This window comes from Narcine bancroftii, chromosome 13 (genome assembly GCF_036971445.1).
Source record: "Narcine bancroftii isolate sNarBan1 chromosome 13, sNarBan1.hap1, whole genome shotgun sequence".
NCBI lineage: Eukaryota > Metazoa > Chordata > Chondrichthyes > Torpediniformes > Narcinidae > Narcine > Narcine bancroftii.
Window position 1 is genome coordinate 81,849,588 of NC_091481.1, and position 17,940 is coordinate 81,867,527.

A 17,940-nucleotide genomic window follows, 5' to 3' on the forward strand; every position below is an offset into this window, starting at 1 on the left:
CAAGATCAGCCAAGAAGACGTCCACAGGCGAATGTGGAAACTGAATTTTCAGTGATATGTTGATTTGCTTGAACATGCATTCAATAAATATTAATGCAATGCAAAGCATCTGTAGATGTGAGTTGCCTTTATAGCCTGTCTGCATCTATGCCCAGGCCTAAGACAACATTTGTATAGCACCTGCACTAAATGCATGCTTTGTTGGCAATATTCTAGCAAACTATGACAAAATAGGTTATATCTTGATATGTGATAGGAAAATTATAAGGAGATTTTTCTGATCAGCAGCCTAAAATCCATAAAATACACCCAAAAGTAATCAGGAGGCAAAAATCTTCATTGTCCCGTGTAATAGGCATTCGGACTCGAAACATTCACTCTGTTTTTCTCCCTGCAGATGCTGCCTGACCTGCTGAGTGTTCCCAACAGTTTCCATTTTTATTTCAGGTTTCACGCATCTGCAGCTTTTTATTTTGATTCAATTGTCCTTCAGTGAGGTACCTTGTTACATCCAAACCACTTGTGGTCATGGAACTGTGCAGCCCAGAAGCAGGGCCTTCGATCCACCAAGTCCTTGCTGACCCTTTTGCCCATCTGCAATGATCTCCTTGTTCTACTTGAAGGTATTTAAGATGATGAAAAGTAATCGTGTAAATCAGGAATCTCCGAAGCAGTTGATAGCAACCCCTGCAGGTTGATAAATGCCAGGGGGTCGATAACACTGGTATGGGGGGGGGGGGTGGAAAGCAGGGGCGGATCAACGGAAAATAGCGCCTGAGGACAGTGTCGCGAGTGCGGTCCTTGGCAGCCATCATCTTGTATTTGGCTTCAGCCTTTGAATAGGTTGAGGGTGAATGGGAGGGCGGGCAGAGCAGAGAAGAAAGAGGTGCGTGTTCCTTGCTCCTTTGGTAGAGCCCCCCACCCCCAATCCCATCCAGCATCAGGATTCCATGACTAGGGGTCAATGGTCTAAAATGTTTGGTGTAAATAGTCAGAGGCCTTTTCCCAGGCCTGAAACGGTTGCCACAAGAGGACACAGGTTTCAGGTGCTGGGGGGTAGGGACAGAGGAGATGTCGGGGATAAGTTTTTAAAGTAGGGAATGATGGGTGCGTGGAATGGGCTGCCGTCAATGGTAGTGGAGGTGGGTATGATACGTTCCTTTAAGAGACTTTTGGATAGGTACATGGAGTTGAGAATAGAGGGCTATGGGAAAGCCTAGTCATTTCTAAGGTAGGGATATGTTCAGCACAACTTTGTGGGCCAAAGGGCCTGTATTGAGCTGAAAGTTTTTTTTAAAGGACCACATCCTTCAAAGCCTTGCCTTTGTAAGTGGTATGAGAGTAAGAGACGTTAGGGGAGAATGCTGAGAAAGAGATGGGCCACAGAGGCAGGGCTGAGAGAGAGAGAGAGAAATGGACCACAGAGGCAGGGCAGGTGGAAAGGATTACTGGCCCTGCATGCTTGGATAGACTAGAAAGGCTAGGATTTTTCTCCCTGGAGTGTAGGAGGCTAGGGGTGATCTTATGTAGAGCTAAGTAAGAGGGACTGGTGAGTGGTCACAGTCTTTTTCTCAAGGTAAAGGGTTGGGTGGGGGGGGGGGTGGTGGCAGTTCCTGAAACAACAGATGAGACATTGACTTCCTTGTCCATTCTACTCCCCTAGCAACAGGAAGGGGTTCAGACCCGAAACATATGTACGTGGTGGGGATGCAGTGTCATTGCCCGGCCTGAGCTGATCAAACCCAGCTCTCAACACATTCCCTTTCACGGGACGTGAGTTGTTTACTCCTCCAGTTTAGTGAGAAGGGTTCCTGGGCAAACAGAATGCCAGGTTATCTCCGGCATTGCATGCAGCTGTGTAAAGAGCCCAGTTTACAAAGTGGAGGATTGCAAGGATAAGAAAAATGCATTAGTGCGAGGCAAGGGCAGTGCCAGAGCACTGTTGTGGGGGCCATTCAGGAACCTGATAGCTGTGGGGAAGAAACTGTCTTTAAGCCCGGTGGTGCCTGTTATCACACCCTTGAGGCTCCTCCCTGAGAGGAGAAGAGGGTGTGTTCAGGGTTGTTCCTTATGTAGTTTAACCTTCCTTACAGTGAGAGATGGAGAGTGAGTCTGTGGAAGGGGGAGTTTTCACTGCAGACAATGAAGGCAGTTGCTCAAATAAAGAAAACCAACACTCCTGTCTTACTTGAGACTACATCCCACCTCATAGAACACTGCAGTACAATACAGGCCCTTCGGCCCTCGACATTGTGCTGACCTAGTACCTAATAAAAGAGGGGGGGGTGGAAAAACGAAACCCTCCCTACCTCATAACCCTCTCTTCCATCCATGTGCCTGTCTAAGAGTCTCTTAAGTGCCCCTAATGTTTCAGCCTCCATCACCATCCCTGGCGAGGCATTCTAGGCACCCCCACAACTCTATGTGTGTAAAAAAAAACTTACCCCCGATGTCTCCCTTGAACTTCCCTCTCTTCACCTTGTACGCATGTCCTCTGGTGTTTGCTATTCCCGCCCTGGGAAATAGACGCTGGCTGTCCCACCCTGTCGATGCTTCTCAGAATCTTGTAGACCTCTATCAATTCTCCTCTCATCCTTCTACACTCCTGGTTCTGCTAACCTTGCCGCATAAAGCTTGTTCCCCAATCCAAGCAACATCCTGGTAAATCTCCTCCATGCCCTCTCCATAGCTTGCACATACTTCCTATAATGAGATGACTAGAAAGCACAATGCTCTAAATGTGGTCTCACCAGAGATTTGTAGAGTTGCAACATGATCTCTCAACTCCCAATTAATGAAGCCCAGCATCCCATCAGCCTTTTTAACTATCCTATCAGCCTGTGCGGCAACCTTGAGAGATGTCTGGATTTGGACCCCAAGGTCCCTCTGTTCCTCCACACTGATAAATATCCATCCATTTACCCTGAGCTCAGCCTTTTAGTTTGATCTTCCAAAATACATCACCTCTGCCTCATCTGGATTGAACTCCATCTGCCACTTCTCCACTGGACTCTGCATCCTTTTGTAACCTTCAGCTCCATCCACATCTCTGACCTTCATACCATCCTCAAACTTACTGACCCATCCTTCTGCTTCTTCATCTAGGCCGTTTATAAAAAAATCACGAAGAACAGATCCCTGCAGAACTCCACTCATCACTGACCTCCAGGTAGAATGCGTTCCTTCCACTGCTTTCTGCAGGTAAGCTAGTTCTGAATCTAAGCGTCCATGGATCCCATGCCTCACCACCCAGGCCACTGTGGCAGAGGTCCTTGATTTGTTGCATAAACACAAAGGTGTCGGAGGAACTCAGCAGGTCTCAAAGAATCCACAGGAGGTAAAGGCATATCCAACATTTCGGGCCTGAGTTGTTCTTGAAGGGAAGGCACAGAGACAACCCCTCCTCCCCCCATCAATTCTCACCTTTCCTCTCCGGCCCTCTTACCCTGTTGGTCTGTGCTCCTCCCTCCTGCCTGTTCAACCCCAGCTTTTTTGTACAGGCTCTTGCCTGCTTTTTGGCCATAGTTTGAGAGATTGAGTCATCTGGGGCTGTACTCGCTGGAATTTAGAAGAATGGGAGGGCGGTGGGGGGGAATCTGGTAGAAATGTATAAAATGATGAAAGACATAGATAAGAGAGGTAGGTAAGTTATTTCCATTGAGAGGGGAGACCAGAACTAAGCGGGCCAGAGCCTCAAGATTCGCTGGGATGAGAGGGAATCTTATGGAAATGTATAAAATTATGATGTAGGTAATTTGTTCGCATTGGTGGGGGAGACCAGAACGAGGGGACACAGCCTCAAGATACAAGGAAGTAGATTTTGGACGGAGTTGGGGAGGAACTGCTTATCTAGAGGGCGGTGAATCTATGGAATTCGCTGCCTATTGGAGGTGACCTCAGCAAATATATTTAAGACAAGGTTGGATAGATTTTTATATCTGGGATATGGAGAAAAGGCAGGTAGATGGAGATGAGCCGATCTTCAGATCATCTGTTGAATGGCAGAGGAGGCTCGATGGCCGACTCCTGCTCCTATTTCTTAGTGTTTTTACTGCAATCAGTGTCTTCAGACTTTCCCCCTTGTTTTGTTAACAGCAGGGGGAGCCAACGGGCTAACATTGGGTTGCAAACCCTGTTGGTGGAGCATCCGAGTGCATTTGGTTGATCTGGTCACAGGGAGGCAGGTCTGTTGATGATCCAACGCGCAGTCTCCCCCTAACCCATTTTATTCTCCCCACGTTCCCGTCATTTCCTCCCGCTTCCACCCCTCGCCCACGCTCTATAGCAGCCAATTGACCCTCTACCCTGCTCCTCTTTGCGACGGGAGGGGAGGGGGATGCCAAAGCCCACTGGAGGACACCAATGCAGGCATGTAGAATGCGCAAACTCCACACCGACAGCACCCGAGGTCAGGATCAAACCTGGAGGTGCAACGTTAGGGTAAATAAATGACATCGCTGAACCAAGTCCAGCCGCAAATTGGAGGAGCAACATTTGATTTTCTGCCAGGGCCCTCTCCAACTGGACGGCATTAACATCAAGTTCTCCGGTTTCTGAAGGCCCACTCCCCGTTCTCCCTCCCTTCCCCGTCCCTCTGTCTCCTTTCTTTCACCTCACTACCCCCTTCCCCCCCCTCCATTCACAGAGCCATCCCCCCTCCCCCTGTTTGATAGTGTGCCCTCCCTCCTTTATCCACCTGTTTGACCTGCTGGAAGAAACTTTTGTACAAGTCATGGCAGGTTGAAGTGAGCCAAAGAGTGGTGTCGACCAACTGTGGGATATTGCCCAGGGATGTGGCCATTTGTCCATCATCGTCGATGAAGACCTCGACACCATTAGTCACTTTAAGGTTGGATGTGATGCGTCCGAAGATGACTGGTCGGGCCAATTTGGGCACAAAATGTCCTGACGCACGTTGGGCAGACATGTGTAGGCATTACAGTTGTTGCGCCGATGCCTCTGCACAGCTCACACTTGTGTCGTGCGCCTTGCTTCAGAAGCTCGACAGCCCATGTGGATAAGGCCGTGCCAGGTCGGGCGGTTTGGTGCCAGTGTTTCCCAAGTGGTGGTGACGGTGCACCATCAAAAGGCTGATGTTGTGAAACTATCAGGCTTTTATTGCCTAAAGACTGGAACTACCGTCAACCTCATTGATTGAAGCAATGAGAAAGAGGGACATGCAAGGGACTCTGGGTGGATCAGTCTCGGGAGGCATGTCCAGCTGGCAGCAGTTGATCATGGCACAACAGTGGTTTACCATGCAAGCATCTACCGGCAGAGTTCCCCAAAAAGGAGCTGCTTGGGTATGCGTTTGTCTGGCATATGGATGACATGACCTGCCCACCGGGCCTGTGCTCTTATCAGCGGTGTGTGGACTGCTGGCAGACTTGCTCTGGAGAGATCTTCAGTGTCTGGTACTTTGTCTTGCCTTCATCAGAAGGCAAGATGTGTGAAAATGGTCCAGTGGTCTTGCATGCCTTCGATACACAAGTCCATGTTTCACCGGCGGATAGGAGGGTAGTGAGTTCCACGGTTCAGTCGACCTTCAGTTTTGTGGCTGGACTGATTCCTCGGTGTTCCCCTGCAATGGGACGCAGCTTTCCGAAAGCAGAACTTGCCTTTGCTATTCTGCAGTTAACTTCTGTATCAGTAGTCAATGCTCGGGGGAGGGTGCTGCCAAGGTAAGTGAACTGGTCCACTGCCTGCAGTTGCTGGCCTTTGATTGTGAGTTGGGGTTCTCTGTGTAGAGCATGCGGAACCGGCTGGGACATGACTTCAATCTTTTTAAAGTTGACGCTGCCCACACTGACTTCCAGGGATGTACCATCAACAAAAAAAATAGCAGGCAGGAATCCAATCCAACCGGTGACCGCCCCATCAGTCATTGACGGAACACCCAAATGACCTGTTGCTGCAGGCCACTCTGTTCCCAGACTCATCGATAACAGTGTGCTACAGAGGTACCACTGCAGCGCAGGTCGTCGGTCCACTGCCTCGCGGCACCAGAGATCTGGGTTTGATCCTAACCTCCAGGGTTGGCTATGTGGAGTCTGCACATTCTCCCCCTTGGGTTTTCACCCAGGCACTCTGGTTTTCTCACACATCAGATATCAGATTTATTGTCAGAATACATATATGACATCACATACAACCCTGAGATTCCTTTCTCCTGTGGGCGAGGCAGAATTATCACTTATGGGTAGTGCAAAATATAAACTGTACATAGAGTAAATCCTGTAAACAAATAAAGAAATGTAAATGAACTGAGCAAAACAGAGAGAAAATATATCAAGAGCCCTTAAATGAGTCCCTGATTGAGTATCGGTGCCACAAGACTCGCACCAGCAGGTTCAGGAACAGCTGCTCCCCCTCCACCATCAGACTCCTCAACGACAAACTCAGTCAGGGGCTCATTTAAGGACTCTCACTCAATTGATTTATTTTTTTCTCTCTGTATTGCACAGTCAGTTTGTTTACATTCTTTTATTTGTTTGCATGTGTACAGGTTTTTCCCTGCCAATAAGTGGTAATTCTTCCTTCCCCACAGGAAGAAGAATATCAGGGTGGTATGTGATATCATGTCTGTACTCTGGCAATAAATCTCAAATCTGGTCCGCACGAAGGGGGAGATACGGAAACTGACCGCATCAAGATCAAACAGACCCGAACTCTAACTCACAGTGCACGTCATCGGGGAATCCAAGATGTGTGAGCCACTTGTTATTTCATTTTCCTTCCCCTCACTAATAAATTGATTGAAGCTTCAAAGAACATCAAGGAGTCAATAACGTGCTCAGCCAACAATCATCTTCAGGAGGCATCCACGGGCAAGAATTTGTTTTCAATTTGTCCGCTCGAGAAGGAATGGGAATGAAAAATAAAGAGACAATAAGGGTGACTGCCTAGAGGGGCCTCATCTTAACAGGTTGGATGTCTCGTGAATGTCAAAGATGAGCAACTCCCCAAGGAAGCAGCATGGCAATCTTTCTCATGGGAGAGAAGACTAACTTGTTTATGCTTTGCTTTTTAAAAAAAAATGCGTTTTGTTCTACTAGAACTCTGAGAGAACCGATCGGTACCGGGGGAGTGCCGATTCCTCGGACGCTCTCTCTGCCAGTTTGCCGATCCATATCTGACAATCAACCAGACATTGACCCACTGGAGTCTTGGCTGAGTTTGGCCCTGAGAGCCATTTTGAGGGATGCGAGCAAATTCTTGGCTAAATTAAAAAAAAAAAAATAATTTTTTTTTGGACATAGAGCACAGTAACAGGCCCTTCCGGCCCATGATCCCATGCCACCCAATTGATCTATGACCCCTGGTACATTTTGAACAGTGGGAGGAAACTGGAACATCTGGAGGAAACTGACACAGACACGAGGAGAATGTACAAACTCCTTGCAGACAGCGCAGAAATCTGACCCTAGTCCCAGTCACTGGCACTGTAAAAGCGCTGCACGAAACATGCCACCTTGAGCCTTAACTGAGGTGGAGAGTCGTGAACACAGCTCAGCCCATCAAGGAATTTCCCCTCTCCCTCCAATAACCGTCAAAATTTCCTGCTGCCTTGACGAAGTAGATAACCTATTAAAAGATTCAGCCTACCCTGGCCACACCCTCTTCACCCTCTGCTCTTCAGGAAGAAGACCCCATGAGGGTGAGATTCAAGAACAGTTTCCTACTGTTATCAGACTCCTGAATGAACCTCACACCAATACCATCATCTTGTCTTGGCCCTGTACTTACTGATCTCTCTCTAGACTTTGGTACAGTAAAATCCCTGGTATCCAGCACCTGTTGGGAATTGCATATGCCTGATATGTGAATTTTCTGGTTGACTGAGACACACTCTCACAATGCCCGCATTAAAAAGAACAATTTAAAACTGTGGTTTTCAAACTTTTTCTTTTCACTCACACACCACCTGAAGTAATCCCTATGCCATATAGGTACTCTGTGATTAGTAAGGGATTACTTCAGGTGATATATGAGTGGAAAGAAAAAGTTTTAAAACCGCTGTTTTAATCGTACCTAATGGACTCGTTATGTGCATGGTTTCAGAACTCCAAAGGAAATGGGCCAATGAGATTTTTTCTCAAGCCAAATATTTCAGAAACAATTGGGTCTAGAGCAGTGATTCTCAACCTTCCTTCCCACCCACATCCCACCTTAAGCGATCCCTTACTAATCACAGAGCGCTGATGACATAGTGGTACGTGAGTGGAAAGAAAAAGGTAGAGAACCACTGGTGTAGAGGGAACTTTAGTCTGTTTTGAACCCACGCTATCCTTTCCTGCCCCGTTCCCTTGCTGACAAGTCTGTCCATGGTTTCATGCACTGCCAGATTGAGACCTCTTGCAAATTGGAGGAATGATACCTTATCTTTCATTTGGGTGCTCTCCAATTGGATGGAACATTGACTTCTCCAATTTCTATTAGTCACCCCCCCCCCATCTATCCCTACATCTTCTTTCCTCTAACTCTATCTCTCTCTCTCTTTCTCTTCTGTTTTCCCTCAGTCTCATTTCCCCAGTTCTGCATTCACATCTCCACCCCCTCCCTGATCAATCCTTGCCTGTCCTCCATCCCTATCCAATTAACACCTTTAGTCTGTCTTCTCCCCCTGTCCTTTCTTCCCTTCTCCTCAGCCTTTTAATTCAGACTGCTTTTTAACCCATACCCTGATGAAGGGCTCAGGTCCTAAACATTGATAATATATTGTTACGGAATAATTTAACAAAATTAAGGTAAAATATATCTTAAAAGGGGTAAGATTGTGAGGTATAGTTATGAGGTCACGTTTCACAATTTGTCATGCAAGTGCTATGCAACGGTAGACTTTGTGTCTGCAGTTGGCTTTGCAGAGACAATGGGAAGTGCTTCTGAGAGTTTCACAAGTAGGTGTTAATGGTGCCAGAGTTTAAGTTTGTTGTCCTTGGAGGGGCCACGTGGTTTTGCGAACAGAGAGAAAACATCCATTTTTTTGGGGAGAGAGACTGAGAGTAGTTTGTGGTGCGCGAGTTGGCAAACTCACTTTAAGACCAGTTTTGAGTTCAACCTGTTCTAAATCTCAGTAGAGGCTGTGACTGGTTGTTGTGTTTCCCATGAAATAGGGGAAAAAGATGACCTCCTTGTGGTCACCTGACAAAGAAGTTATCTTTTGGAAAAACCCAAGAGGAGGCAAGTTTCTGTGGCAGGACATTTCAGGTGCTGATTGAAAGAGATCAGTTTGTGTGTGTCCAATGAACAACAAACCTCTCTCTGAACAAAGACCTTCCTGAATGGTAATAATTTAAGTCAAAGCACCAGATCCTGGTGAAGATAATAACCTTTTAATTCTGTGCACAATGTAGAAGATTGCCCAATACCAGTGAACTTGGAGAAGTTTAAAGTGAACGATTGGACAGTGAACAAGAACTTTCCTGAGAACATAAACATTACGTACATGTGCACTTAGAATTAGAAGGGAGTTAATAGTAATAAGTTAAAGTATAGATCTTATCATTCTGTATTAAGAAACTAACACCAGTCTGCTTAAGTAGCCATTGTGTTGGTGAATTTTCTTTGCTGCTGGGTTTTTGAGTCCTTCGGGCTCGTAACAATATCTTTACCTCCTCTGGACACTACGAGATCGGCTGAGTTCTTCTAGTGTTTTTTTTTTAAACCACGTACTGAAACTTTTTTGGGGGGAAACCAGCAATAAAATAACCGGGCAAATGGAGCCCAGTAGACACATGGATGGTGATCTTCCCTTGCTCTTTCCCTCATTCACAGCCAATCTAATAAAGCCCAACCAATATAATTCTTTGTGATTTCCTCTCTAAAGCCGGTTCTTATTTACATTTAATCTCAGGCAGGAATTCAGACAAAACTGAATCTGAACCCAGCAGACAGAATCACAGCAATTTCCTGTTTTTGCAAAATAGGATCTATATTAAAAAAACATGGACACGATTTATTTTCAGTTCAAGGTGTTGGATTAATATCTCTGACTGTGTTGATCATTGCCCAATGTTTATTTTTCTCTCTTCTACAATGTTTGTCTTTTGCAATACAATTGGGGTAATATTTGGATTGAGTTCATATGAACAGTGATCGATTGAGTCTTACGGTGGTAGAAAGCCTGCTGAAATCCCCCTGTCGAAACTGTTTGAATTCATTAGCGTGCGATGACATGAGTTCTTTGGAATTGAACAGACTTTTTTTTTTCCTTCCCCTGAAAACTCCGAGTTAACTTGGGATGCAATGGTTTTGCTTGGAGTTTATCCATGGAGGGTGTCATTGATCCTCTAAAGGTCCAACTTAGGTGAAGCACCGAAGCCTGCAGATGCTGTGATGGTCATAAAAACAATCCGAAATGTCAAGCACCGCCGCACTGGTGCACCTCAGGGCTGTGCGCTCAGCCCGCTCCGGTTCACGCTACTGACCCACGGCTGCATCGCCAGGTACACCTCCAACAGTGTCATCAAGTTTGCAGATGACATGACAGTCATTGGCCTCGCGCTACAGAGAAAAATGGAAAATCTCGTGAAATGGTGCAAGAGTAACAACCTGAAGCTCAACGTGGACAAGTCAAAAGAGATGATCGTGGACTTCAGGAATGACCACTCTCCACTACACATCAACAACTCCGTAGCCAAGTTCTTTGGACTTCACTTAACTAGTGATTTATCATGGACACTCAATATCACCTCAATTGTCAGGAAAGCACAACAGTGACTGCAAGTCCTGAAAAGACTGAACCGGGCATGGCTACCAGCCGCCATTATGCCAACCTTCTACAGGAGTTGTATCGAGAGCATCCTGGCCAGCTGCATCACAGCGTGGGTACGGTTGCTGCAGAGAAATGGATCAGAGGTCAATCCACAGTGGGAAAGAGGATCACTGGAGCCTTCCTCCCTCCCCCCCATCAATGTGTCTGAAGAGGAAGCGCAAATTCATTGAGGACCCCTTCCATCCCGCACGCAGCATCTTTCAGCTGCTCCCGCCGGGAAAGAGATGCAGGAGTAACAGAACCAGCGCCATCAGGCTGAGGAACAACTTCCTGTGGGCAGTGAGAACGCTGAATGACCAAAGGAACTGTTCACACTAACCGTCCAAGACTCTCATTTGTAGATATAATACTCGCCCTGCATATGTATTATTTGCTTGTATGTGTGTTATCTCTGGCAGGTTGTGTGTCTGCACCGAGGACCAGAGAACACTGTTTTGTCGGATTGTACTTGTGCAATCAGATGACAATAATCTTGACTTGAAATGTCTGAGCAGCTAATCCTTCAGCGTCCATAGGAGGGAAAGGTACATGGCCAACATTTTGGGCCTGAGTTCTTCAAGCGAAAAGCAGGAAATCAATGCTGGGTGGGGGAGGGGTCCAGACCAGCAAAAGGTGTAAATTGGATATTAGAATTGATCATGTCTGTGCGAAAGGTGCTAGAAAAAAGGGGAGAGCGATGGAGAGAACAAGCGAGGGGTGGGGGGGGGGGGGGTGGAAATTAATGAAAGCCAGAGAAGTCAACATTAATATCCTCCATTTGGAGGCTGCCCAGCCAGAAGATGAGGTGTTGTTCCTCCAATGTGCGGGTGGTCTCAGTCTGGCCGTGGATGAGACTATGGGCAGGAACGTCAGCAAGGGAATGGGTTGGAGAATTGAAATGGGTGGCCAGTGGGATATCCACGCTGTTTTGATTGTAATTTGGAAAAAAAAATGATTTGTGTTTTTGGGAAGTCTTTGTCTGTAGCCTAATGAGGGTCACAGCACATTTTAGGGTGGGGGGGTTAGGGGGTATCTGTGTGGACTTTCTGCATTCTGACCAGATGCTCGTTTCCTCCTAATGGAAAAGTGTGGGGTGTTTTATTAATTAACCACTATGCAAAGTGAGAGTTGAGGGGAATTTCAAGTCAAGTTTATTGTCATCTGATGGCACAAGCGTTCTCCGGTCCTCGGTGCAAAACATGCAGACACACAACCAGACATAACGCACATATAGAAAAACAATATATTTGCAGGACAAGAACTCGTATATACAAATAATTATTGTTTTGTGAATATGAGAGTCTCAGACGGTGAGTGTGAGTCGTTCTTTTGCTCGTTCAGCGTTTTCACTGTCCGTGGGAAGAAGCTGATCCTCAGCCTGGTGGGGCTGGCTCTGATCCTCCTGGATCTCTTACCCCGATGGGAGCAGCTGAAAGATTCTGTGTGCGGGGGTGGAAGGGATCCTCTGATTTTTGTGCCCTCTTCAGGCAGAATTTGATGAAAATAAAATGGGATAACCTTGGGATTCGTGTAGATGGGTAACTGGTGGAGAACTTCATGCAGACTTCATGCTCTTGATCAGCCGTTCTCGACAGACATTGTGCTCCCTCAGCCTCCGAGAGCCACAGCACATTTAAGGACTGAAATCATGAAGTATTTTTAAAATATTTTTTGTGGAGTCGGTAGGGGAAAAGAACAGAAGAAACCAACTAAACCTGACTGCTTCACAGGGGGCCCATAAACTTTGAGCTGAGTCCTAAAGGGGCCATTGCCAAAAACAGTTGGAGAACGCTGGCCTCTATTTCAATTTAGACCTACAACACGGTAACAGACCGTTCTGGCTCAGGAGTCCGTGCTGCTCAATTTCCCCCCATTAACCTACATCCCTGGTATGTTTTGAAGGGTGGGAGGGAACCAGAGCACCTGGAGGAAACAGGGAGGATGTGCCAACTCCTTACAGACGGTGCTGGATTTGAACCCGGAGTTGCTGTTGCTACGATAGCGCCATGCTAACCACAACGCCAACTGTACCGACCCATAAAGGGATTCACAGCCATTGAAATGCATTCATCGTCTGGTCAGTGTTTCAATGCTGGGTTTTTGCACATCGTGACCTGCTTTGATATCATATCAGACGTTCTTATACAGTTGCTAGAGAGGATTAATATTCCATCTGACACCCAATACCTTTGACAGTGTAAAATTCCCTCAGTGCTTTATAGAATGAAACAATTGAAATGTCACGGCATCAATGAAGACCATACCGGCCATCAATTTTGTACCAAAACCAGTACCTGATTGTTTCTGATACCGCCCCCTGCTTCCTGAAAGTGGACAGGGGTGATGGATGAGTTCCAAATCATCCCCGTGTTCCATGCAGAGAGATTTATCCCCTCGCCTCCCATCTTCAGTTGCTTCCCAAACTTTCCCCGATGGTCTGGGCTCGATCGTAATCACTGGCACTGCCTTTGTGGAGTTTGCCGATGCCCCCTGTGTCCGTGTTGGTGTTTTCCCCCCAAGATGTGTGGGTTAATTGCTGGCCGGAAATTGCCCCCAATGTGTGAGCAGATGATAGAATCTGGGAGGAGTTGATGGGATCGAGGGGAGAGTAAATGTGGGGTAAATGTAAGGGTTGGTGATCAGTACGGACTCGGGGTTTCAGTGATGCGACTCGCTGAATCTGTCGGCCCCACGAAGCCTCCACGCGTGGGAACGGCTTCCCTCTCTGCCACCCCTATCAGATCTCCACTTACCTTAATCAGACAGGGCACTGAGTGCAGTTCCCCTTACAACAGTACATGTCGGCGACACCGCACTTGGGAGTATTGTCCACCAGCTTTTGTGCAGGTATTTAAGCTGGAGAATGTGGAAGGTTCACAAGAATGTTACTGGGACCAGCAGACTTGGACAGAGTTCACCATTTGGCCCCAACCCTGTAAGTTCACTTCTCTTTACTCTGTGTTTCAGGATGTAATGAGAGCCATGGACCAGTCTGATTCCCATGCTAGGAATGTCTAAAACTGGAAGACATAGGTTTAAAGGCAGGTGGTTTCAAGAGGAGAAAATTGTGTGTTTAAAAGGCATTTGGACAGGTACATGGATAAGAGGTTTAGAGCAGTGGTTCTTAACCTTTTTCTTCCCACTCACATCCCACTTAAAGTAATCCCTATGCCATCAGTGCTCTGTGATTAGTAAGGGATTTCTTAAGGTGGGATGTGGGTGGAAAGAAAAAGTTTGAAAGCCACTGTTTTAATCGTCCCTCATGGACTCGTTATGTGCACGGTTTCAGAACTCCAAAGGAAATGGACCAATGACTATTTTTCTCAAGCAAAATATTTCAGTAACAACTGGGTCTAGAGCAGTGGTTCTCCACCTTTTTATTTTTAACCCCACTCACATCCCATCTTAAGTAATCCCTTACTAATCTCAGATGGCATAGGGAATTCTTAAGGTGGAATGTGAAGTGGGAAGAAAACGTTTGAAAACCACTGGGTTAGAGGGATATAGGCCAAACACAGGCAAATAGGTCTGTCTTGGTCACACTATACCCATGACCGTGTGGCCAGGCACAATTCAGATGGCTTCTGCACCGCGGTTGTCAGCAGAACCACAGACGGCCATGAGGAGGCGTACAGGAGGGAGATAGAGCAGGGAGTTGAATGGTGTAACAACATCAACCTTGCATCCCATGTTCGCAGAAATCGAGGAGATGATTGTGGACTTCAGGAGAACCAGTCCTCATCGAGGGGTCAACAGTGGAGAACTTCAAATTCCTGGATGCCAACATCTCTGAGGATCTGTCCTGGGGCCGCCATGTCGATGTAGTCATGAAGAAAGTTCACCAGCGAACTATACTTTGTGAGAAATTTGAGGAGATTCGGTGTGTCACCGAAGACTTGCAAAAATTTCTCCAGGTGGACCGTGGAGAGCATTCTGGCTGGTTGTATCTCTGCCTGGTATGGAGGTGCCAGCTTTCAGGACAAGAAAATAAACTCCAGAAGGTTGTAAATTCCGCCTGCATCAGCTCAGACTTCACTCCATCGAGGACATCAACAAGAGACAGTGTCTTAAGAAAGCAGCCTCCGTCCTCAAAGACCCAGGCCGTGCCCTCTTCACTCTGCTTCCATCAGGAAGGAGGCACAGGTGCTTGAAGATGAGCACCCAGTGGGGCAAGGGCGGCTTCTTCCCCTCTGCCATCAGAGTCTGAATGGACCATGAGCCACTAGTTCACTTTATCCTATTTTCTCGTGCTAATAGTATTAAATGACAATAATGGAACCTTTACCTTCATATGATAATGTTGGGTGGCAAGGTTAGTGTAGCAGTTGGTGCGCCACTGTTACGGCACAAAGCGACCCTGGTTTGAATCCAGCACCATCCGTAAAGGAGCCTGTGTCCATATGGGGTCTGGTTTCCTCCTTCCCTTCTATGGGAGCTACTGTAATGTGTACAGATGTGCTGAATGGGCTGCCCACCGCCCCCCCCCCCAACCCTTGACTCCTCCTTTCCAGATATCCCCATAAAGGCTGTTATGCCTGAACCCCTCCCTCAGCACCTGCCTTGGAACCGGGCCAGCAACATGCAAGCTGCGCTGACACTTTAAGGTGATTAGAGCCTATTAGTCATGATTATATCTCTGTCTGATTGTGGTTGATCGGTAGGACACCTTCAAAACGGAAGGGGGTGAGGTTGTAGGTTAATTGAGGTGTTTGGGCAGTACAGGCTCGTGGGCCAGAAGGGCCTGTTACTGTGTTGTATGTCTACATTTTTTAAAAATGGAAACAATAAAAATATAAATCTCTCTCTCTCTCCATTGAGATCTCGATATATCTTTGTCTCATTCTTGCTGCCCCGATACATCAATTCCTGAATCTATAGCTATTTAGGATTAGATCTTTCCCTGTCCCCACAACCTTATCTCTGCATCCTGTGTACTTGTTTCTGATTGAATCCCATCTCTCTCTGCTTCCCCCTCACACTATCTGCCTCACTGTGGGCAGGTTTGTACCTCAGTGCATGGACGGTCTTGTAATCGCTTTTACATAATTTTGTTTCATAATATGAGAAAGAAATAGAGATCTATAACCCTCTGTCTCCTTGCCTCTCTCGCTTGCCTCTCTTTCAATATCACCGTGTGCTCGTCTTCTGTGTGCCTTGCAATCGATTTCTATCTGACTGTAAGTTTGTGCAATTCTGCATCTCCATACATCTCTTCCTTAATTTCTACTCCCTATCCATTCTCTTTTGTTAATATTCTTTTTGTATTCAAATGACTCTTGGGGTAGTTTGGAATGTGGAACTGAAGTTACAATCACATCTGCCATGATCTTGAATGGGGAGCAGGTTTGTGGGACTGTGGCTGAATCCTACTCTGAGTTTGTAGGTTTGTACATTATATTTCCTTTCATCTGTTTCTCAACCTTGATTCTTTTATGTCTGTCTGCCTGTGTATGTGTCTCTCTCTCTCTCTCCCCCCCTCCCTTTGTCCCTCTCCCTCTCCCTCTGTCCCTCTCCCTCTGTCCCTCTCCCTCTGTCCCTCTCCCTCTGTTTCTCTCCCTCTGTCCCTCTCCCTCTGTCCCTCTCCCTCTGTCCCTCTCCCTCTGTCCCTCTCCCTCTGTCCCTCTCCCTCTGTCCCACTCCCTTCCCCCTCCCCCTCCCCCTCTCCCCCTCTCCCACCCCCCTGCCCTCCTCTCCCCCTCCCCTCCCTGTATAACTACTTCTCAGAAGCATTATTTCTCATCCAGTACCATTAGTAATTCCATACCAAAATTGATTGCGGGACACAGCAATTTGCCAGGACCGATATTTACTGATCAATTTTTTTGTTTGCAAACGCAGATAGTTTTTTTTTGTAACCGACTGTCGATTTTAATGATCCCCAAACCTACCATGGCTTGAGTAGCTCAAAGCTATTGCAGCACCAGCGACCCAGGTTCTAATCCCGAGCTGTCTGTGAGGAGTTTGTACGCTCTCCCTGTGTCTGCGTGGGTTTCCTCCGGGTGCTCCAGTTTCCTCCCCCCCCCCCTTTGACGTGTACGAGGTTTGTAGGTTAATTGAGGTATTTGGGTGGCACGGGCTCGTGGACTGGAAGGGCCTGTTACCGTGCTGTATGTCTAAATTTAAAATTTAAGTGCGGTTATGAAGAGGCAATTGTATGCATATTAAAACATTGTACCTAGAAGGGAAATGGTACCTAGAAGCTTGGTCTCATTAAATGAAAAAACATCATATTTATGTCAAACCTTATTAGACATAGACAGTACCAATCAATCTTATGAAGCCTTTATTCATTTGTCTGTCATCTCTGCATGCCATGCTCATTGCTGCTGTAGATAGTGTGGTTGTCCTTACAGGTCAAGAAGTCCAAGGCTAAACCCAATCCCTCATGCTGACTTTGTACATTCTCCCCACTATTCCAGGGGCTCCTGTTTCTTCCCTCATCTTGAAGGCGCATTGTTTCCTCAGAACATCGGTGTCTGTAAATTGTCTCCCGTGCCATAAGGTGACAGGCGAGAGGGAGGTAAACGTGGGCACGTACGAGGCTCGGGAAATGAATGCGGGAAGAAATGGCTGAGTTGGCCCAGACTTGATGGGCCGAAGGGCCTCCGGCTACGTTGTGATGACATAACACGTAGAGTCCATTGTTGCTTTCTTGTTACACAAAAGAATGTACAGTAATGCTCGCGTATTAGTTAGGAATTGTAAGAGTCTCAAACAGCTGGAAAATTCACACATCCGGCATCTACAGATTGGTAGATGCCAGATGCGCAAAATTTCCGGTTGTTTGAGACTCACTCTTACAATTCTGAACTAAGACACCAGAATTAAGAATAAACAGTTTACAAGATAACAGTGTAAAATGTAAAGTAATTTGAAAATAAATCAGTATTGTAGTATTTAATTATGTGAAGTTCACTTTACAAGGACTGCCTAAAGAAATCTCTTGGTACCTGCCACATTGACCACCGCCAGTGGGATGATCTCGCCTCCAACCGTGCATCTTGGCGCCTCACAGTTCAGCGGGCAGCAACCTCCTTTGAAGAAGACCGCAGAGCCCACCTCACTGACAAAAGACAAAGGAGGAAAAACCCCCAACATCCAACCCCAACACCCAACCCCAACCCACCAATTTTCCCTTGCAACCGCTGCAACCGTGTCTGCCTGTCCCGCGTCGGACTTGTCAGCCA

At 46.8% G+C, this 17,940-nt stretch overlaps 1 long non-coding RNA gene across 1 annotated transcript; it reads left to right on the top strand.

Moving 5' to 3' along the window:
* The first annotated feature begins 555 nt into the window (after positions 1-555).
* Positions 556-17,368, top strand: LOC138748434 (uncharacterized). The gene is made up of 3 exons (XR_011348031.1): positions 556-623; positions 3,106-3,201; positions 17,173-17,368. It is a non-coding gene; the product is annotated as an uncharacterized lncRNA (long non-coding RNA).
* Positions 17,369-17,940: the final 572 nt, after the last annotated feature.